The following is a 20,956-nucleotide window of genomic DNA, read 5'->3' as shown; positions in this document are numbered from 1 at the left end:
ATTAATTATGAAAAACAAGTAATAACTTTGTTTATAAGTGTTTATTCATCATAGAATGGAATTTTTTTTTAAAAAAAACCAGATATTTATCACTCATTCATTGAACTCTAAGGATTTTACACATTCTAGAATAAACATGCTATAGTCCAGTTTTGACTACCCTGACCAAATTCAATGGAATCCTACAATTTGGTGAGGATTTAGAGCTCTCTGGCTGACCACTCTAAATACCCTGTTCCTAAACTTCAGTTTCCAGAATTTCATACAATGTTGCCATGGAAGTTAGAGTGGAATCATAGCACTGTAGCTCTGTAAAATGAAAAAGATCCAGGTGGCTTACAAACATTTATTTATTATTTCAAACATTTGTACCCCATCCATCTCAACCCCCCGAGGAGGGACTCAGGGCAGATTCTTTTGTGGCATTTATATATTTGTATACTGATATAGATATTTGTTCATTGCTACTGATGCATTTTATTAGTAAATGTGTTATCTGTATGCTAACAATGATAATCATCATCATCATCATCATCATCATCATCATCACATCTTTATTTGTATTCCGCCCTATCTCCCCAAGGGGACTCAGGATGGATTCCAAAGGACCAAAAACATAAAGGCAAACATTCAGTGCCTCACAACAAGAGCAAACATAAATACATTCACGACCCATCCAATCCCAAAGCAGCTCAACATCAAACAATCAATCAATTAATTAAAAACATTCAAAATTACACAAACAAATCTATATATATAAAAATGAAAAGGGCGTCCAACGGGACAGCAAAACTAAAAAATCCCACAACGAAAAAATTTACCAAATTTCCCATGCACATACCTCAACCCACAAGGTATGCACAGATCTCATCAAAATAGCAAACAACATTTCACAAAACCCACAATTTTGAAAACAAAGGGAGCATGCGCAGAAGTGCCCCGGCGCGAGTCCCCCGCCACGCGCACATTGCCGGCCAATGCTCTCTCACCGCAAACCACACCTCCTCCCTTTGCCGCCTCGCCCCTACCCGCCCTGACTCAATTCTTTCCCTCCTCTGCCTCCTCCTCCATCGCCGACCACGCCCCCTCCCTTCCCCGCCCTGCCCTTTCCTGCCCTGACTCAATCCTTCCATCCTCCCCCTCCACCACCCACACCCCCCGCACAACCCACACCCCCTCCCTTTGCCACCCTGCCCCTTCCCGCCCTGACTCAATCCTTCCCTCCTCCCACGCCTCCTCCAGGAAGTCACACCCCCTCCCTTCACCGCCCCACCCCTTCCCACCCTGACTCAATCCTTCTCTCCTCCCCCTCTGCCACACACGCCCCCTGCGCAACCCACGGCCCCTCCCTTTACCGCCCCGCCCCTTCCTGCCCTGACTCAATCCTTCCCTCCTCCCACACCTCCTCCAGGAAGTCACACCCCCTCCCTTCACCACCCCACCCCTTTCTGCCCTGACTCAATCCTTCTCTCCTCCCCCTCCACCACACACGCCCCCCGCGCAACCCACAGCCCCTCCCTTCACCGCCCCCCCTTCCTGCCGTGACTCAATCCTTCCCTCCTCCCACACCCCCTCCGCGGAAGTCACGCCCCCTTCCTTCGCCGCCCCACCCCTTCCCGCACTTCCGCTCCCTCGCCTGTCAGTCCTGCTCCCAGCACTTCCAGTGGAACTGCCATAACAACCGCCCCACCCCTTCCCGCACTTCCGCTCCCTCGCCTGTCAGTCCTGCTCCCAGCACTTCCGGTGGAACCGCCATAACAACCGAGGCCTCGCCGAGCGACGTGGTGGTTGCAGCCTCCTAGGCGGCGGAAGAATGGAATGGAAACAAAAACCACAGGAAGGAAGAAAGGAAAGAGGCAGAGAAGGAAGAAAGAGAAAGGGAAGGGAAGGAAAAAAGGAAGAAGGAAAGAGGAAGACAAGGAAGGAAGGAGAGAAGGAAAGAAGAAAAGGGAATGAAGGAAAGAAGGAGAGAAAGAGGGAGGTAAGGCGGGCCACAGCAATGTGTGGCAGGGAAAGCTAGTACATAATAAAACTGTATCTCACCAAAAAAAATCAACAGCCAATTATTTCTAACCATAAAAACATGAGCCTCAGCTAATAATAGTATATTGTTAGTCTTATTACATACTTTATATTATTGAATAAAGCACATTCAAGAAAGATGTTTATTGAATAAATATAAAGTATGGCTCCCTTATGGGTGAATTAAATATGATTTCACTTACCTACTCTCCAAAATAATATTTTCAGCAGCAGTGTTTATAGATGTCTCTAGGGAACTCATCACACCAGGGGTGGAAATGGAATATTTGCCAAGACAGACACATACTTTGAACTTTTGCTTATAAAACTAGCATTTCCTTTCGCTGATAGAACTGAGAATTTACTCATCCCCATCACACAGAATATGCCTCTGTCCATTTTAGTTAATACATGTTCTCCATTCTTTATCACACAGGGGCTGTTGTCTCCTCCCATTCCATTGTCCACGGAGTGCCGACATCATGGGGTATTTTAAAAAGCACCATTGCAGAATTTCAAAGTTTCAAAATTGCACTGCTTCAGCTTTGGGGGAAGATGATCGTCTTCATGCACACCCACACTGAAATGTCAGAATATGGACTGAAAATGGGTAAATGCACAATTTCACATCTCACCCTTTTCTAAGCATTTTGAAATGCATGAAGATGAATGGAGTTGATCCCAGCCCATCTTTTCAATCTGCCCATTTCTACACACTGCAGAGTCAGAGTCTCATTGGCAATGCACAGAACAAGTTGTGCATCATTTGATGGGATCCATTGGATTAATCTTTGAAGTGTGTAGAAATAGAGGCAACACTCTATCTGATGATGTCCTAGGTCCTCCTGTGCAATTCTATGATTTGCTTCTGTCCCAGGTATATTCAAAATATAGGGTTCATTATTATCCACAGTTTCAGATATACATGGTGTGTGTGTCTTGGAACATATCTTTCATGGATGCAGAAGTTGTGATTCACTAACTAAATGTTGGAGAAACATTTAAATATGCTTTTAAAATATGTAAATTATGAAAAATAAATGTAATGGAATTAATTGAAAGGAATAACAGATGCAACCACATTTTTCACACACAGTATTAATAAATATTCACATGGAATATGTGCCAAGGTGGACACATGGTATGAACTTTTGCTTATAAAAGTAGCATATCCTTTTGATGATAAAACACATTCGATCAGGTGGTTTTGGATTAGTCTGGCACAGCCTGTGGGAGATTCAGTGGGCATCCCCTCTCCTTCATTTTGCAGGGATTTTGAATTGTTTAGAAACACAATTAGTATTTTGATATTGTTTTAATCTTATGTAATTCTTTTTTGAACTTTTGTATATTTTAACTGTAACTTTAAAAACAAACAAACCCTAAAACTGAAGGGTGTCTTGGGTTCTGCATAGGGATGAAGGTGGAATTTCAGCTGAATAAATAAATACTTTAATAAAACAACCTGGGAATTGTTTACTTGTGAATTGCTCAACTAAAATGGATAACTGAATTTTCATGAGAAAGAGTTGAGCCTCTGCAGTCTTTCATTTTTTGTTTGACTATGCAAAGGAGCATGCCTTATTTCACTGTGACAATTCCGCATTCCTTTTTGCATGTTACACAACAAAGAGAACAACCAGTCACTCTGAGTTTTATTTCCTATTTATGGTTATTTAATGAACAGTTTGAGCAAGCACATTTCAGCCTCCGGGCTGTCTGCGAACTGTTTGTGAAAGCTGTTCTCTGTATGTTTGTTTTCGATGCTGGATTGGTCTCTTAAATCACATGGTATTATTTCTGCTGCTTGACTGGGTAAGTGGAACTCTTTTTTGTTGTTGCTGTTCAGAAACATTATGAATGAATTGCAATCCATTTTGCTCTTTTGCCTCTATATTCATTGGATATGTAAGCACTCTTGTCAACGATTATCTTTATTATATGAAACAGGACACTGATCTATATACATTTGTGCAAACAGAAACACGCCACTGGTTGTGTATGTGAATGAATGAGTGATGTTTTCCTGCACTCATTTTCCTAAAGCACTCAGCTGGTTCCTGTTGTCTAATGAAAACTGGGTTTGCCCATCAGAATCATCCTGCTGAAAAATGTTACCCTTTCTGTCTCACTGCACATAACACCAGCTTAACAGATCTAGAGATGTTCTTTTAGCGTTCTCAAATCACAACAAGGCATGAGCCAGTGATCTCACAGAAAAAAATCCCAAAAATATCTAATAAAATATATGCTTGATTCACTAAACATTTCTGGAAGAGACAGTTGAATTTTTTAAAAAGACATATTGCTACGTTAGGTAGTTTCTGTTACTACATAGGTCATTTATTGTTCTTTCATGCATGTCTCCCTCACTTTCTCCTCTTGTTTCTGAAGTTTCCGACTGTTTCAATATATTCAGAAAATGTGGATCCTGACGTGCACAGTACATTTAATGGGCTCTTAGGAAAAGAGGCCATGTTAATTAATGTCGTGGTACTATGCAGAAAGAGGAGCCAGAAGTGTTATAAGCTCATGCTGTCCCCATTCCATCTCTTTCTCTTACTGATCTTTAGTCCCCAACCCATCTCTTTTTCTTTAGCTGATCTCTCTCTCTCTCTCTCTCTCTCTCTCTCTCTCTCTCTGATTTTGTCATTTGGGAATTGTCGTTGCTGGGATTTATAGTTTACCTACAATCAAAGAGCATTCTGAACTCCACCAATGATGAAATTGGGCCAAACTTAGCACACAGGGCTCCCATGACCAACAGAAAAAACTGGAAGGGTTTGGTGGACATTGACCTTGAGTTTGGGAATTATAGTTCTCTCACATCCAGAGAGCACTGTGGACTCAAACAAACTTGACACGAATATTCCATATGCCCAAATATGAACACAGATGGAGTTTAAGGGAAATAGACCTTGACATTTGGGAGTTGTAGTTGCTGGGATTTATAGTTCACCTACAATCAAAGAGCATTCTGAACTCCACCAATGATGGAATTGAACCAAACATGGCATACAGGACTTCCATGACCAACAGAAAATACTTAAGGCCATCCAGTCCAACTCTCTTCACCAGGGCAAGAAAATGTAATCAGAGGCCTCCTGACAAAGAGCCATCCAGTCATAAATATAGATAGATAGATATGATTCTCTCTCACACACACAAATATAGTATCATAGATTTGAAAGAGACCCTTAAAGAAGGACTATGACATGTTGCATATTCCAGAGGAGGCAAAACAGACACTCTCCACATCAACACTGATAAAGAAACAACAAGAAATACTGTTTACTCACAAGCATAAAGGAATTACATATATTAGAAACCAACACTTTCTCTTTACTTTATTTTCCAGATCACCAGGCGGGGCCACAGCAACACGTGGCAGGGGACAGCTAGTAGATAAAGATATAGATATAGATGATATAGATATATAGATATAGATATATTTCATAGATACATATCAGATGATGTAAGTCCCAACCATAGCCAAGCAAAGCTTAAGGTACCAGAGAGGGGGGCTTTTTAAGGCCTCCATAAAGGAACCAGTTGGGGCCATCTGGCCTTGACAACCCAACCACATAATGGGCGCAGGGAAGCAAGTTGTTTGAGGCTGTTCTGTTCAACCATTCAGTCTGCTTCATGTTGGCATGACCCACCCTCCTGCCCTATGGACAGTGAGAGTATAAGCTGGTCATGCAAGGGCTGAGTATGAACCCCCCCCCCCCTCGCAAGTTTGCATTGGTATTTTTCACCAATGCCACACTGTTCCATATGGGTGTGGTAATTGACTTATGGTGGGGTTATTTAAATAAGTTTCATTGAGCATTTAATAAGATTCCACGGCATGGTAAAGGTTAAATAGTAATGGTAGGCACAGTGATACCACTTCCCCCTTAGGGGTTAATGGGTTGACTCCCCCAAAAGTCCCTATAAGTTTTTTTTCCAAATAATTTTTATTAAACATTTTATAAATCAACACAGGGAAAGAGGGGGAACAATAACAAGAGGATAGAAAAGAAGGAAGGGTAGCACAAAAACACAACAAAAAAAAAACACCTAAACTAATCTAAAATGACCTCCACTCCAACCTCAGGATCTTCTCACTCTACTTCTCCAACTTACTTATCTATTCTTGTCCTCTAAAACTTTTATCTTTAAGTTTCTTTTCGTAGTCATAGAAAAAAATCCAGTCTGTTCTCTTTAGCGATTTTCCAGTATTTCTTCTCATCAAAAAAGTTAGTTCATCCATATCTCTTATTTCTTTAACTTTCTCCAACCATTCTTCAATGGTCGGTATTTGGTCATTCTTCCAATATTTGGCAAAAACAATCCTTGCCGCTGTAGTGTAGTATGTAAATAATTTGTCTTCATTCTCATCCAGTTTAAAATCCGAATCTGTAAATCCCAATAAATAATACTCAGGTTTCTTTTTGAACCTCTTCTTCAACATCTTTTGTGTTTCCTCCCTATAAGTTTTCATAAAATGGGAGCAGGCCTTGGGGCTGGAATGAGGTTTCTTACTTTAAAAATGGTGATTCGGGAGGGAGCACCCTCAGGATGGCCTTCCAGCTATAATCGGCTGATAGGTGTAGCCAAAGAATTTTGGTTGGTCTTCAGGATACTTGGTGCATGCATGTCTTTTGGAGGTGGTCAGAGGAAGTGACACCTGGCCCAGGGTCAAGGGTCACTAGGTGGCCAATAACCTATGAGTTACATTTAACAGATTTTTCCCTTTACAGTTATTCCATTTTTTTTTCAATAAATAGGTCAGAAAATGGCCTTTACATCCATTTTCTTGGGTCAGTCTCCTTATTTCATAGTAGGAGTTCAAATATGTATGTGTATGCAAACATTTATGTATCATGTGGTGAAAAACCATTAAAACACAAGGTATGTATCATGTAAAACACAATTCAAAAAAAAAGAAACAGGCTAAAGCAGACAGAAAAGGTAACAATTCAGCATGTTATTTAAGATCTGAAAGCATAATAAAGAAAAAACCTACAACCCATAATAAAGATCTCCAAGTATTGCATATATATTGGTAGAATAACTTTACATATGGGTTGTTGTAGGTTTTTTCGGGCTACGTGGTCATTCTCTTCTGACGTTTCACCTGCATCTATGGCAAGCATCCTCAGAGGTAGTGGGGTCTGTTGGAACTAGGAAAATGGGTTTATATATCTGTGGAATGACCAGGGTGAGACAAAGAACTTTTGTCTGTTGGAGCTAGGTGTGAATGTTTCAACTGACCACCTTGATTAGCATTTGATGGCCTGGCAGTTGTTTGGTGTAGCTTGTTGGTGCCTGGTGCAATCTTTTGTTGAGAGGTGATTAGATGTCCTCGATTATTTCCTCTCTGTTGTTTTGCTGTTGTAATTTTAGAGGTTTTTTTAAATACTGGTAGCCAGATGTTGTTCATTTTCATGGTTTCCTCCTTTCTGTTGAAATTGTCCACATGTTTAGGGATTTCAGTGGCTTCTCTGTGTAGTCTGACATGGTGGTTGTTAGAGTGGTCTAGCATTTCTGTGTTCTCAAATAATATGTTGTGTCCAGGTTGGTTCATTAGGTGCTCTGCTATGGCTGACTTCTCTGGTTGAAGTAGTCTGCAGTGCCTTTCATGTTCCTTAATTTGTGTTTGGGCGCTGCATTTGGTGGTCCCTATGTAGACTTGTCCACAGCTGCATGGTATACAGTAGACTCCTGCCAAAGTGAGAGGATCCCTCTTGTCTTTTGCTGAATGTAGCATTTGTTGGATTTTCTTGGTGGGTCTGTAGATAGTTTATATTACATATCTTGACAGCAGAAAAAAGGAATCTTACAATAATTTCCGCTATGCATTTATTAGCAGCTGCTAAAATAAATAAATTAAAGACAAATCACAAGATTTCCCAGGATATTCATTTGGGCATATATGTATACTAGCAATTACAGCACTCTGACAGAACTTTAGCATCCATGTTTCCATCCCATGAAATTGTAGAATTCATAATTTGCAAATTGGGTTGTTGTAGGTTTTTTTCAGGCTATATGGCCATGGTCTAGAGGCATTGTCTCCTGAAGTTTCGCCTGCATCTATGGCAAGCATCCTCAGAGGTAGTGAGGTCTGTTGGAATTGGGACAATGGGTTTATATATCTGTGGAATGACCAGGGTGGGACAAAGGACTTTTGTCTGCTGGAGCTAGGTGTGAATATTTCAACTGACAATTTCCAAATTGTTTGTCATGTTTCATGTTTCTTCAGAATTATTTTGAGGTGTGCCAATTAGTGAGATTATTGGAATTGGCTCTCGGCGAGTTAAAAAGATGGACAAGAATGGATAAAGCAATCAATGGGTGGGAACATTGCTTGTGTTTAAAAGAAAGATTAGATAAAAGAGAAATAAAGAAAATATAAGGAGGTCCATTTATTTCAACAGAGGCTGGATGGCCATCTGTTGGGAGTGCTTTGAATGCCATTTTCCTGCTTCTTGGCAGGAAGTTGGACTGGATGGCCCATGTGGTCTCTTCCAACTCCATAATTTTATGATTCTATGAAATGCTGGAAAAAAATAGCAAAGTAAATTCTTGATAAATAAAATAGAAATTTTCCCAATAGGAATAACAGGCATCAAAAATGAACAGATATATGGGAAATTGATAACAAATATGAAACAAAATGGAACAATAAAAACCTGATTGAACAATAATTGAATGGGATGAGTTAAAGGATAAGTGTGTACAAAGTAACTGGTTATTATGGCATGGAATGACCCAGAGGATCATAGAATGAAAGAGAAAGGAAAACCCAGAAGCAGATTTTAACCAAATTTTAAAATGGAAAATAGAGAAGAAAGGAATCATGAGATTTAGATATAATCAAATAACAGGGAAAAAACAACATAATTTGAAACATACTTTGATTGAGATATGGAAAGATAAATTAAATAGCAATGAGAAAGAGACTGAAAATGGTATAAAATAAAAAAAATAAGCACCTAAGGATTAAGGAAACACAACGTAAAATAATGACAAAATGGTATCGAACCCCACATCAATTGGCCCATATCACAAAAACACATCAAAATTGTGTTGGCAAAAATGTGGTGGAACTGGAGTCCATACGTGCTGTGTCTGCGAAAAACTACAAACATTTATCTTAAAAAAAATAAGAACAAGGTGGAGGAAATATTGGGGATAAAAATAGAATTGAATAAAAAACAATTCTTTACTCAGAAAATAGAAGGTAGAGGTGGGGATAAAGAATGGTTCAAAATTGTAAAATACATGTTAACAGCAACCCAAGCAATGGTAGCCTTAGGGTGGAAAGAGCACAGGAAATGGGAATTTATCAGATTATATGCTCCAAGATTACATCATTGAAAGGAGAATGTAAAATATATGAATTGACATATTAAGGAGTAGTGGAAGCTGAAATGGAAAGGGCTTATAGCCAGAGTAAAAGGGAAAGGAAAATACAAGGAATTGAATCAAACAATCTTCATGATTGAACAAATAAAGTAATACACAGAACAGAAGTACATCTGTTCCTGAGAAAGGAAGGAAGGGAGGGAGGAAGAGGGAAGGGAAAAATGGAATAGGTATAAGTTGTAGGTAGAATTATAAAGGATAGGAAAACAAGAATCATCAGAATGTTATGAGAATATATGGATTTTTTTTTTGTAAAGGTGACTGTGACAATGTTATATTTTACTTATATAACCAATTAAAAATATAATAAAATGTTTCTTTTTTATATCCTTAAAAATACTGTCTCCACTGTAAGGAAATAGAAGATAGTCCCTCCAACAGATCTCCCTTCTGAAACAGATTTGTAAAAGCAGACATTAATAAAAGTTCCTGTACTGAGTCCCATTTTGGGAGAAAGGTGGGATATATTTCTAATAAATAGAGACATGAAAGATGATGATGTTAGATAGATCAATAGACAGAACCAGGCCTGTAGCGAGGGGGTGGTTTTAGGGGTTCAACCCCCCCCCCCGAAATGTTTCAGATTTTTTTAAAAAACCTGGTTTACTCATGAATTTTAACTGGTTAACCAAATCCCCATGCTAAGTCTATGAGATGCAAAAAATTAAGAGTCCCTCCAGAACTGTAAGCACTATCTCAAGCAACTACTGACAATTTATTCACACTGTCATTACTTGCAGCAATAGCCGATGTAGTGAAGCAACCAAGTTGTGTGTGTCTGTGTGTGTTGAATGCTCTTATTAAGGAGGCCAGACTTGGTGGAGGTGGTTGACAGGGGTGGAGTTGCAGGCTATGGAAGGCTGCTCTGCCCTCTGCTGTGCTCTTTGCTTCAGCGTGAACTAGGAGGCAGGTTTCAACCCCCTCCCCCCGAAATTTTCAACCCTCCCTGAAATTTTCAACCCCCCCCCCCCCGAAATTTTCAACCCCTCCCCCGAATTTTTTTTCTGGCTACGGCTCTGGATAGAACACTAAGATAAATTAAGATAAGCACAGCTAAATATGACCTGAGCCCTTGGTGGCGCAGTGGGTTAAACTGCTGAGCTGTTGAACTTGCTGACCGTAAGGTCACAGGTTTGAATCCGGGAAGTGGTGTGAGCTCCCAGTGTTAGCCCTAGCTTCTGCCAACCTAGCAGTTCAAAAGCATGCAAATGTGAGTAGAGCAGTAGGTATTGCTCCGGTGGGAAGGTAACAGTGTTCCATGCAGTCATGCCGGCCACATGACCTTGAAGGTGTCTATGGACAACACCAGCTCTTCGGGTTAGAAATGGAATGAGCACCAACCCCCAGAGTCAGACACAACTGGACTTAATGTCAGGGGAAAGCCTTTACCTTTACCTTAAATATGACCTGTCCTTGTTGATGCAATATCTTTCTCTATTAAAAACAAGTTTGTTCTTTTTGAGAGTGGTTAGTCTCATTAGCAGTAGGGACAAAGAAAGCTACAGCAAAATGCACCATTGAAACAAAAAATAGCAAGCTAGGATTCAGCTAAAAGGAGGATTTTCTTTCCTTTGGCTTATGTTGTTTTCAATTGATTTCAATCACACTTAGGCAGCTGCTGCAAGATATAGGCTATGTTCTAGGCCCTTGTATATAACAATTCCAAATGGATGTGGAGATTTTTGCCACTGGACCAAGTTTCAAGTCTCACATCAGTGGGACAATTTAAAATGATTTTGAACATTCAAAGGCACCACTGAAATAAAAAAAGTCTCAATCTCTTAACAGTCTGCTTATAAGACCCATGTAGAAATTCTTCTGACTGCTGTTGTCAAGTCTCACTAGTCTCCAATGCCCTTCCTGAACAGCAGAATTAAATGGAGAAGGTGGCAGTGCTTTGGGTATTGACCCAGATGTAAGTTCAATGAGCTGACTTGGACTCACTTCTGAATAACTGTGTCACACCGTTTCAGTCTCCCTTAGCTGAAAATCTAAAATCCAAAACTTTTTGCTGCAGATTTCCACATTTGGGGAAAGGGGACTAGTCACATATCAGGCGCCTGCCAATTGTGGAATGTGCAAGATTGAGTGGACTGGAAACAGTCTGTGAGTGTGAAGTTTTTTTATATTAAAAAACATTTTATGAATTCAGTGTGCAAATGCTTAGTTTCTGCCACTTTTGCACAGTTTTTCAATGGGATGATAACAGGGGATAAACGTAATTTGATAGTACCCATCGAGATGCGTATGGAAATTAGGTCAGAAAGGGAGTATCATTTAATGCGATCAGCTCCCCACTATATTTTGCGCTGGTCAGGTCTCATTGGGAGTACTGCACTGAGGTCCAGGGAAGAGAAACAGGTATGGAGAGCTAAGTATGAGGAAAGATTTTGAAAAATTGACATTTTAACTTGATGAAGAGAAGACTGAGGAGAGACAAGACTGAACTTGTTGAATTAGTTTAAGCTACAGGAAGGTATGTTTTGTTTGAACTTTATAAGTAACTTCTTTACAGCAAAAGCTGTTGTCAGTGGAACCAATTAACTAGAGAGGTGATACAGTCTTTTTTTCTCTATCTTTAAAAAGGGGCTAGGCAGCTGCCTGCTGAGGATGCTCTAGCTGCAGTTCCTAAAATGCATATGGTGTTGGACTCAATGACCAGCTGAGCTTCTTTGAGAAAACAGCAAGGAATAATTAAAGATGCTGCTGGTGTTAAAAATAGCAACACAACAAGTGAAATAAACTGTGTTATCACGCTATTGCTGAAAGAGTAGGCAAAAATTATGCACCCCATCTGAATTTCTGTGGCTACCTTTTGCAGAATTCTGGGGCTTGTAGTTTAGTGAAATCCATGAGCTCTCTGGCTGAGCATTTTAAAGGTCTTTCCCCTAAACTACAAGCCTCAGAATTCTGCAGGAGGCAGCCACGGGATTTCAGATGGGATGCATACTCTTTGCTTACTCTTTCAGCTCTAGATTGCCATACCATGCTCAGAACACATGGGATTGGAACTGTCAGTGGCATCGGCAGCACAGCAAGGCAGGAACAGATCAATCACAGCCACCTTAGGCTATAAACTATTTTTACAGCTATATACATTAGAAGCTACTTAACACTCAGCACATCGTAAACTTGCTTCTTTACCATCTGATCATAACACTGTGAACTCACTGTTATCAGTACTACTCCACACCTCTTGCATTCCAGAGTGACGTATGACGCACAATGCTGCGTCCATTTGTTCTATACACTTGATTTATGACCTCTCTATGAATGCCGTTCCCTCCATGGTTCACTTAACTCTTTCCACACAGGAATACATTACACTCAGCACATAGCTACTGCATTTTTAACAACTTTGAAAATCTACATTATAAATTGCAAAGAGCTTCAACAATCCCCCTTTAGATTTCAAAGTTTCTTTGCAAAAAAACAGTTACATATCAAAACATTTTATCACTCAGAATACATTTAACATTGTTCACTCTACTTCAAGTCTCTTAGAGTCCCTTTGGTTAACACACAGTTACAATACATTTCTCAATTTTTGTACCTTATACATTTTACTTAGTTACATATCACATCAAATTGCATTTTTATTATTACAATCAACCTCATTAAAAAACAATTATTCATTTGTTTAATTTTGGATCTTATTTAGTTTGTGCTCAGCTGTAATATAGACCCCTTTAATAGATACAAATTTCCTTCAGCTTGTATGAAAACTTGGAACTGCTCATTGTTCATTGCACTCTAACGTCCAATTTCCTTGCTGTTGCTGTGTACATTATTTGGTTTTCTATACACATGGCCTGACTTTGCCAGCATAGATTTAAAAAAACACAAACAAACCTGCGATTCAATTACTTTAATTGCTTGAAGTGCTGAAGTCTGACAGAACATGTTAATTATAGTCTCTTGTTCAATAATCTCCATTATCTGCTTTCAACTTGATATTACAAAAATGTAATACACTCAGAGAAGAAAGCCTCCTTGAGTTTTTTTGCAAACTCAAATAGACAGCAGAATCATATGTGTGTGCCAGTACTTGGTAGTAACTGATCCTAATCTTAGTCTACCCAGAGAACTTCTTCTATTCTGGAGCTGGTTTTAATATACTGCAAAAATTAATATAAACATCAAGCATGATCCATTTATGAGTAGAGCTATATGATATAAAGAAAAATAGCATAGAAGTCAGAGGATTGTCTTCCTTCTCTAGTAAGTTGTTTCATGTAGGGCTGCTTTTAAACAATTTATGGAAACATAATCCAATCCAGAATGCAGCTACTTTGGATCAGACCACGTGACACCAGTTCTGGAAGAGTTCCATTGATGGTCCTTTAATTCTTGGAATCAATATGAAAATATTATCTTTAAATTATTATTAAAATCCCAGTTACTAGTAGGATCATACAAGCCTGTTTGGTTCTTGATGTCAAGTTATAAAGGACTAGATCTCTGGTTGACTGTTAAATGGGTTAGTAAGACATACAGAACCAGAACCTTTTCATTGTTGGTCATTGCTGGAAGGAGTGTATGCTTACCACTTATAAAGTTTTGCTTTAATGTTCATTATCTCTTGTTTTATATGGGGTTTGGGGCAAAACAATTTTATTCCATGAAAAGAAGTGGTTTAAAACTGGTGTCCTTTAATGTAAGGGGCTTTGGGCTGAGCAAGAGATCTCTTTGCTTTCAGATACTGCTGTTTCTCATGATTTTAAAAAAGTAATACTGACTGTGTGACAAACGTAAGATGAATGCATTGCTAGCTCTTAAGTTTCCATCTGTGGGTGTCATGGGGAGGCTAGGGTCATTTGTGACACTTTCTCAATTTTCGAGGGAGGTAATGGCAAACCCCCTCTAAGCAAATCTCCATGATAGGTTCCAATTAAGGTTGTCATATGTTGGAAATGATCTGAAGGCCAGACAACAACTTGCCACATGTAAACTTTTCCAAAGGAAATGTCCAATGTTTAATGTAGTACTTCAGAAGAAGCCAGGCCAGCACAGAATGAAATGGTTTAAGTGCAGGGTTTTTATTTTTGTTTGTTTTTTCTTTTCCAAAATTCTATGGAGTATTATGTTCCAAGAGGAAACATAATATGTTTGTAAAGCCAACTTACTCCATTTTTCCCACTTTGACAACAGAAGGGCAATCAGTCATGTTGTTCCATTGCTTACAAACTTCCAAATGCTAAGATGGTTTTGGATAGCTGTAAGTTGCAGCAGCATCCACAGGGAAAATATCCAGATTTTTAACAGTTCAGCTATTTAAGGGAGATGTTGACAGGCTGAAATGTGCCCAGAGAAGGGCAACAAAAATGATCAAGGGTCTGGAGAACAAGCCCTATGAGGAGCAGCTTAAATAGAAATGCATGTTTAGCCTGCAGAAGAGAAGGCTGAAAGGAGACATGGTAGCCATGCATAAACATGTGAGGGGAAGTCATAGGGAAGCTTGTTTTCTGCTGCCCTGGAAGCTAGGACACAGAACAATGGCTTCAAATTACAGGTAAGGAGATTCCACCTGAACATGAGGAAGAACTTCCTAACTATAAGAACTGTTCAGAAATGGAACTTTCTGTCCTGGAGTGTGGTGGAGGCTGCTTCTTTGGAGGCTTTTAAACAGAGGCTGGATGGCCATCTGCTGGGGATGCTTTGAATGTGATTTTCTTGCTTCTTGGCAGGGGGTTGGACTGGATGGCCCACGAGATCTCTTCCAATTCTATGAGTCTATGATTGTATGTTTCTATAGAAGCATCCAGTACTTATGGATCTTAAAAGTTCCATAAACCAAAATACACTCCCTGAAATCATAAATGAGAAACAACATGGTTTGATGCAATACTTGCACAACAAGGAGTTAAAATTGTTTCAGGTGAACAATGTGTCATGTGAAACTGACTCCACTCAGCTGGCAGTTATATAATATAATATGATTTTAGACTGTTTTAATTTGGTTAAATCAATATCTGCTGATATGGAGTGAATGAAAAAAATAAAAATAAAAATAGTCACATTATTTAACAGAGATGGGCTCAGACTTTCTTTGGTTAATTTTTTGGATAATAATTTATTAACTGAAATGCACTTGGAACATGTGTGAATGTGAGAATGGATATGAAATAAAATGAAACTGACACTGCTATCTATCCCTAGTTACTACGCCCACATCTGTGAGTTTGACCTTAGGCTTTACCATGGCCCAGCTTCACTAAGTGCAGTTATTTGCTATGTCTCCATGTAGCTGTGATTATTTAGTCTCTTTATACATGTTCGTGAAGAATTTCAGCTTCTACCAGTGAAGAAACAGGAAGGCCACTCCATATATGGTTGGAATACAGTTCCCAGGACTCCCAGCTAGTATAGCCAATGAGGTGGGGGTACTGATCATAGAATCATATAATCATGCCTTCTTGGTTTTCTTTTTCTTTGGGACGTACTTTGTTGCCGCCTCCTGAACAATGTCGCGGACTTCTGTCCATAGTTCTTCTGGGACTCTGTTTACGAAATCTAGTCCTTCAAATCTGTTCTTCACTTCCACTGTATATTCGCTAGGAATGTTAGTGAGATCATATCTAACTGGTCTGTGTATTTTCCCTGATCTCTTGTGTTACTTTATGGATATGTCAGTGAACTGTAGTGATCATGTCCAAGCTCTTTACTATATCCAGATTAATTACTTGAATCTTGGTCCATAAATATATTGATTTACTAAAAGAAAGTTCTTCACAATTTTGCTTTCCTGCTTTTAATTTCAATACAGATGCATTGACAGCAGCTTGCAATTTAGAGAGATTCCTTTCTGTACCTGTTAATTTGACTGTAATACAGCTAATATTGTTCATTGGGGAAGATATTTAACATCTGCTTTAGTATATTTACAGTTACATTTTGGTTTACAATTTTCTCAAACATTTTCCATTTCCACTGAATCAGGCTGAAAGCATGAAACAGAATACAAAGTTAAGCCTGAGGATCCAACAGTGGTGCCATATGGGAATAAAGATTTCAGTTCTTTATCCAAACTCCCAAGATGCTCAAGTCCAGAATCCCAAATAAGGCATGTTTAAGTTCTGCCAGAGCTTGAGTTTTATGTAGCAGCACAAAAAATGAATTATATAGAATCTAAACAGGATAGAAGCAGCTTCTACAAAGAGCTCTCATGATTCTCCCTCTAGCTGTTAAGTAATAAAGAGATTTCTGGTTTTTTCCCCCTGCAACAATGAATGAGTACAGTAGTTTTATTTAGACCTTGGCAATATGTACCCTTGTAGTTTCATCACAATGTGCACTTACAACTCCTACACACATAAATGGGTACAATGGGTACATATCATTAAAGTATTGCAGAATTTGAATGTTATTCTGTGGCATAGCTTTGATTGACAATAACTTCTAAAAGACAGTTCAGTGATAATATTCCTGTGAGTGGATTTGCCCAGCCAAGAGCCAGACAACAAAAGAACAATAGATTAATTTCTTCTTTCTGACAATTACATTTTTTACTACAAGCAGCTTATAATGGCTGAGAAAGGTGGTGATTCTCTAGTTCTGTCACTTACAGTTGGCATTCACCCCACTATTCCCTCACTGAGTCAATTAAAATGACAGGCCACACTGTCTTTAAGTATGGTTTAAGTATTTCTTAAATGCTTCCATCAATGAAAATCAGCAATAGGTACTGTGTTCTATCATCTTTAAATATAGATATTAAAACTAATAAAAGAATAATAAAGTTGGAAGAGACCACAAGGGCCACCCAGTCAAATCCCAGATATATAAGATAATACAGTGAAAGCACTCCTGTCAGATAGCTATCCAGACTCTGTTTAAACACCTCCAGAGAAGGAGACTCCACTACACTCCATAAATATCTAATGGAGGTGCCTGCTGCCTACTCCCTTTGCCACCTCCAGGGTAGATTTTCAAGTAGAACATAATGCTTCAAAGTGAGGGGAGTGGATGGAAGTCCAAAAAACCTGATAGTATTTAGTTAGGCCTGGAATATTCAAATTGACTTCATTTTTTCCGCATTAGAGTATTTTCTACTGAAGGCTTCCACTGATGCCTTCTATGGAAGCTTAGATTCCCCAAAGGATATTCTAATTTTTAATTTCTTTAGAGACAGTAAAGGCATTGTGAGCCATTTTGACCTATGTAATGGACTGTATGTCATTATTTTGTCATCTCTCCTTTTCCCTATCAGACCTCTGAGAATTAATTAAAAATATATTCCAGAATTTTACTTAATGTAGCTGTATGTACTCTTATATCTTTCTCCTGATATAGGGACTCAAGGCAACTACTTAGCTAAATAGCAGAAATGCTAAGAAACTCTGTTAGTGACTAGCAAAATGTGTAATGGGACACGAGGAAGAGTATCGGTTGTCATTGGTCCCATTGCACAAGGTTCCTTTACCAGCTATGATACACAATATCATAACAAGAACTCTACTGAATGTTGCAGAAATGCTCACTTCTAACTCTCACATATACATATTGTATTACAAAGAGAAAAATTCCCTACAGCATTTCAGCCATCCAAAATAAACATCATATAAAAAAGCATTAGAGATACAGAAGACATATGTTGTACAGCCTGTTTCTACAGAAGATCAAGCGCTGAATTTGATACAACACATTCTATATCACTGTTGGCAGGAATGAAGTTTCAGTCCTTTTCATATTACAGTGGGCTGTTCTTTGAAGTTGGATATTTTAAATATTGATAATTTTGTTTGCATGTTTTTTTAAAAAAATAAACAAACATCAAACCTTAATCTCTCCTTGGCCCATTTCTTGAAACTATTTGTTACAGTGTTGTTGCCTGAATGCTACTGGAAATAGTTGAGTGAATCATTAATTATAACTCCTGTTTAATCTACTGCTGCATATATTTTTCTTTATTCTTAGATGCTACCTTCAATTATCATGAAAGCTAGCTGCTGCCAATTGCAGTGAAAGTTTCTCAGATACACATCAAGGTGTGAGCAAATGAATCACCTTAGAGTTTGATGCCAGCAATAAAAGATGCTGTAAAAGAGATGCCTGGATTTTGTTAAAGCTCTCTTCACTTGCTTTTGTGATCATCTCTAATGGTCAGGTTTTATCCTTTACTCATGATTGGAGCAGAATGAGCCACAATGTCAAACTGATATTTTAAAAATGAACGAAGTAGAATGTGATTGCAATGGTTAGATTCTTAAGCGGGGATGCGCTCTGGATTTGGAGAAAGCCCAAAGTAAGGTAACCCAGGGCCCTTGGGATTGCTTCTGATGTGCTCAAAACAAAGTAAGAATCCCCTTTTATGAATTAGGTCCGCATGAATCTTGAACAAAGCCTCAGTTTGACTATAGCAAGGCAAAAACACACAAAACCACATTGGTGTTTTGGACTTTAGGGCCAAATTGCATATGTCACATAGATGTGTGCAATATTTTCAAATTGATTATTGTATTCACATTGGAAATACAGAGCATTTCCTGTTTCTAGAGAGAAGACTACATAAACAAGCCTTTCTGACACTCAGTTCAATAATATATACACAAATTAATTGTGCCTTCTACTTCCACTTTTCTGCTCTTTTCCTCACCTGTCATACCCAGGGGCCTTGTTTTCTTATTCTTGCATCATCACTTTGTTAGTCTTTGTCCCATTCATGTATCAACAAAACATACTTTTGAACAGTATAACCCATTCAGGTCTTATTTCTGTAGTGAAAGAACAAGTCTAACATAATACCCTAGTTTCTCATGTCAAAAAAGCATTCTAAATGTCTTGTAAGTAAGCATTACTGGGAACTATCTTTTTAGATGGTAAGCAGAAAAGGAAGAGTTTTAGTCATTCCATCTGTGTCAACATTTTCAGGGATGCCCCTGATAACCAAACACTTATCTGAGCTTATATAAACATATTAAGTTCAAAGTAAGAGACTAAGCCTACTTGGAAATTGTCAAGAGCCACCCACTTTCAATCATTCTTCTTTCTTGAATACCGAACAAATGATAAAAAGAAAATCACACATACCTTCCCACATAGTATTAGATGGCAATACAATTAATTGGGGGTGGGAAGAATGCTGTATTCAGTTTGCTCTCTTTTTCAAACAATGCAGTCTCCTGAAAGACAGAATAATTATCCCCAAATGACTCAAAAGAGAACTGCTTTGCCAGAGTAGAGTCAAATCAATAGTTCTCAAACTAGTTTGAATACATTTTAACTATTTCACCCTGATCTCCCTGGGTTCTGGCTATTGATTACCAAAATTGTTTCCGCACTTTCCATTTTGAATAATTATTTCCTGTCTTTCAAAGCTTTTCTTCTTTTTTCTTCTCTAAATGTTCACAACACTTTCCCCCAAAGCAGCAAATTTTATAATGACCAAAGTCAACAGTAGAAGGTTTCCTTAGGTAATATTGGCTGAATCTACAAGACAGTACTTCCATCTGCCAACACTCCTGTTCATGACAAATGGTTGAAATTTACCTTGGCAAGCATGTAGAGCTTCACAATTCTTTTCTTTGCTATACAGAATACTTAAAAAAAACCCTTCCTGTAGGTAATATGTTTGTTTACCTTATATTATAATGCAAACACTGAAGCCTCTTGCGTGCGTTTTCCAGGGTTCCCTTCCTTCTGAAGTTAAAAAGTGTATTTAGCTTAGACCTCTGGGCCTTTCCACTCCACTGGTTTGGCAAGGAAAATGTAGAGCTCTTACTAACCCAGTGGACTATAACAGTTCATTTCCTTCTATTTGGCTGCATAAAGGAGACGAAAGCTGCTAACTACAGTCTCTACGCTTCACTACTCCATTTAAAACACTGACAATTTATTGCAGTGATGAGCCACACAGAAAATAACATCAACACAGAATTGTAAGTGTACCTAAAAGCAGAGTGGAAAGCACACAGAAATAAAACCACCGTTCTCTGAAAAGACACACTTTAGTGGTAATGTTCTCAGAGAAGGGCCAGTGAAATGCACCATTAAATAATTTCTACTGCTATTCACAGAACTATATAGGCCCAATTTGGCCCAAATCCAGTGGCTAGTCCCAACTAGAGCAAACCCATTGAATCAGTTCCTGAATGGCAAATCAATATGCCAATTCCATTTATTTAATACAGTGGTTGAACATACTCCGGACCTGCCTGATTTTAGTCTCAGTCGGAGCTTCAGAAAGTCATAGCCTTGTTTTGTAGTCACCCTTTTGCTGCCTGGAAGTGATGGGGTATAATCTTATATGGTTCTTTTTGTGGGGTTGGGGGGGGGGGTAAGTTGGGAAGTGTACCGGAATGTGTGATTTCAGCCCAAAGAACATCTTTTTAAAGCTAAATATTTTGTGGAAGTGTACCACAACATTTTAAAGGTTGGTGGGTATTCTAATTCCCTTGAAAGGATTCATACAATGTAGGTCCCAAACCCTGAAAAAATAGGTATTTTCATATATTGTTCACTCCACTCTGAAAAGTGAAGAAGAAAAATGTGCATTTCCATTGGCAGGTAATACATTTCA

At 38.7% G+C, this 20,956-nt stretch overlaps 1 long non-coding RNA gene across 1 annotated transcript in view; it reads right to left on the bottom strand.

The window, feature by feature from the left end:
* Positions 1-20,076, bottom strand: part of LOC132761849 (uncharacterized) — a 77,372-nt gene extending 57,296 nt beyond the window's left edge. The window contains exons 1-2 of the long non-coding RNA XR_009630002.2: positions 20,017-20,076; positions 19,468-19,559 (exon numbers count right to left, since the gene is read on the bottom strand). This is a non-coding gene — a long non-coding RNA (uncharacterized lncRNA). The remainder of the gene's footprint in view (positions 1-19,467; positions 19,560-20,016) is intronic.
* Positions 20,077-20,956: the final 880 nt, after the last annotated feature.

Source organism: Anolis sagrei, chromosome 1, assembly GCF_037176765.1.
Source record: "Anolis sagrei isolate rAnoSag1 chromosome 1, rAnoSag1.mat, whole genome shotgun sequence".
Classification (NCBI taxonomy): Eukaryota; Metazoa; Chordata; class Lepidosauria; order Squamata; family Dactyloidae; genus Anolis; species Anolis sagrei.
Note: the sequence above shows the minus strand (reverse complement) of the source record. Positions and strands in the feature narration are given on the sequence as shown.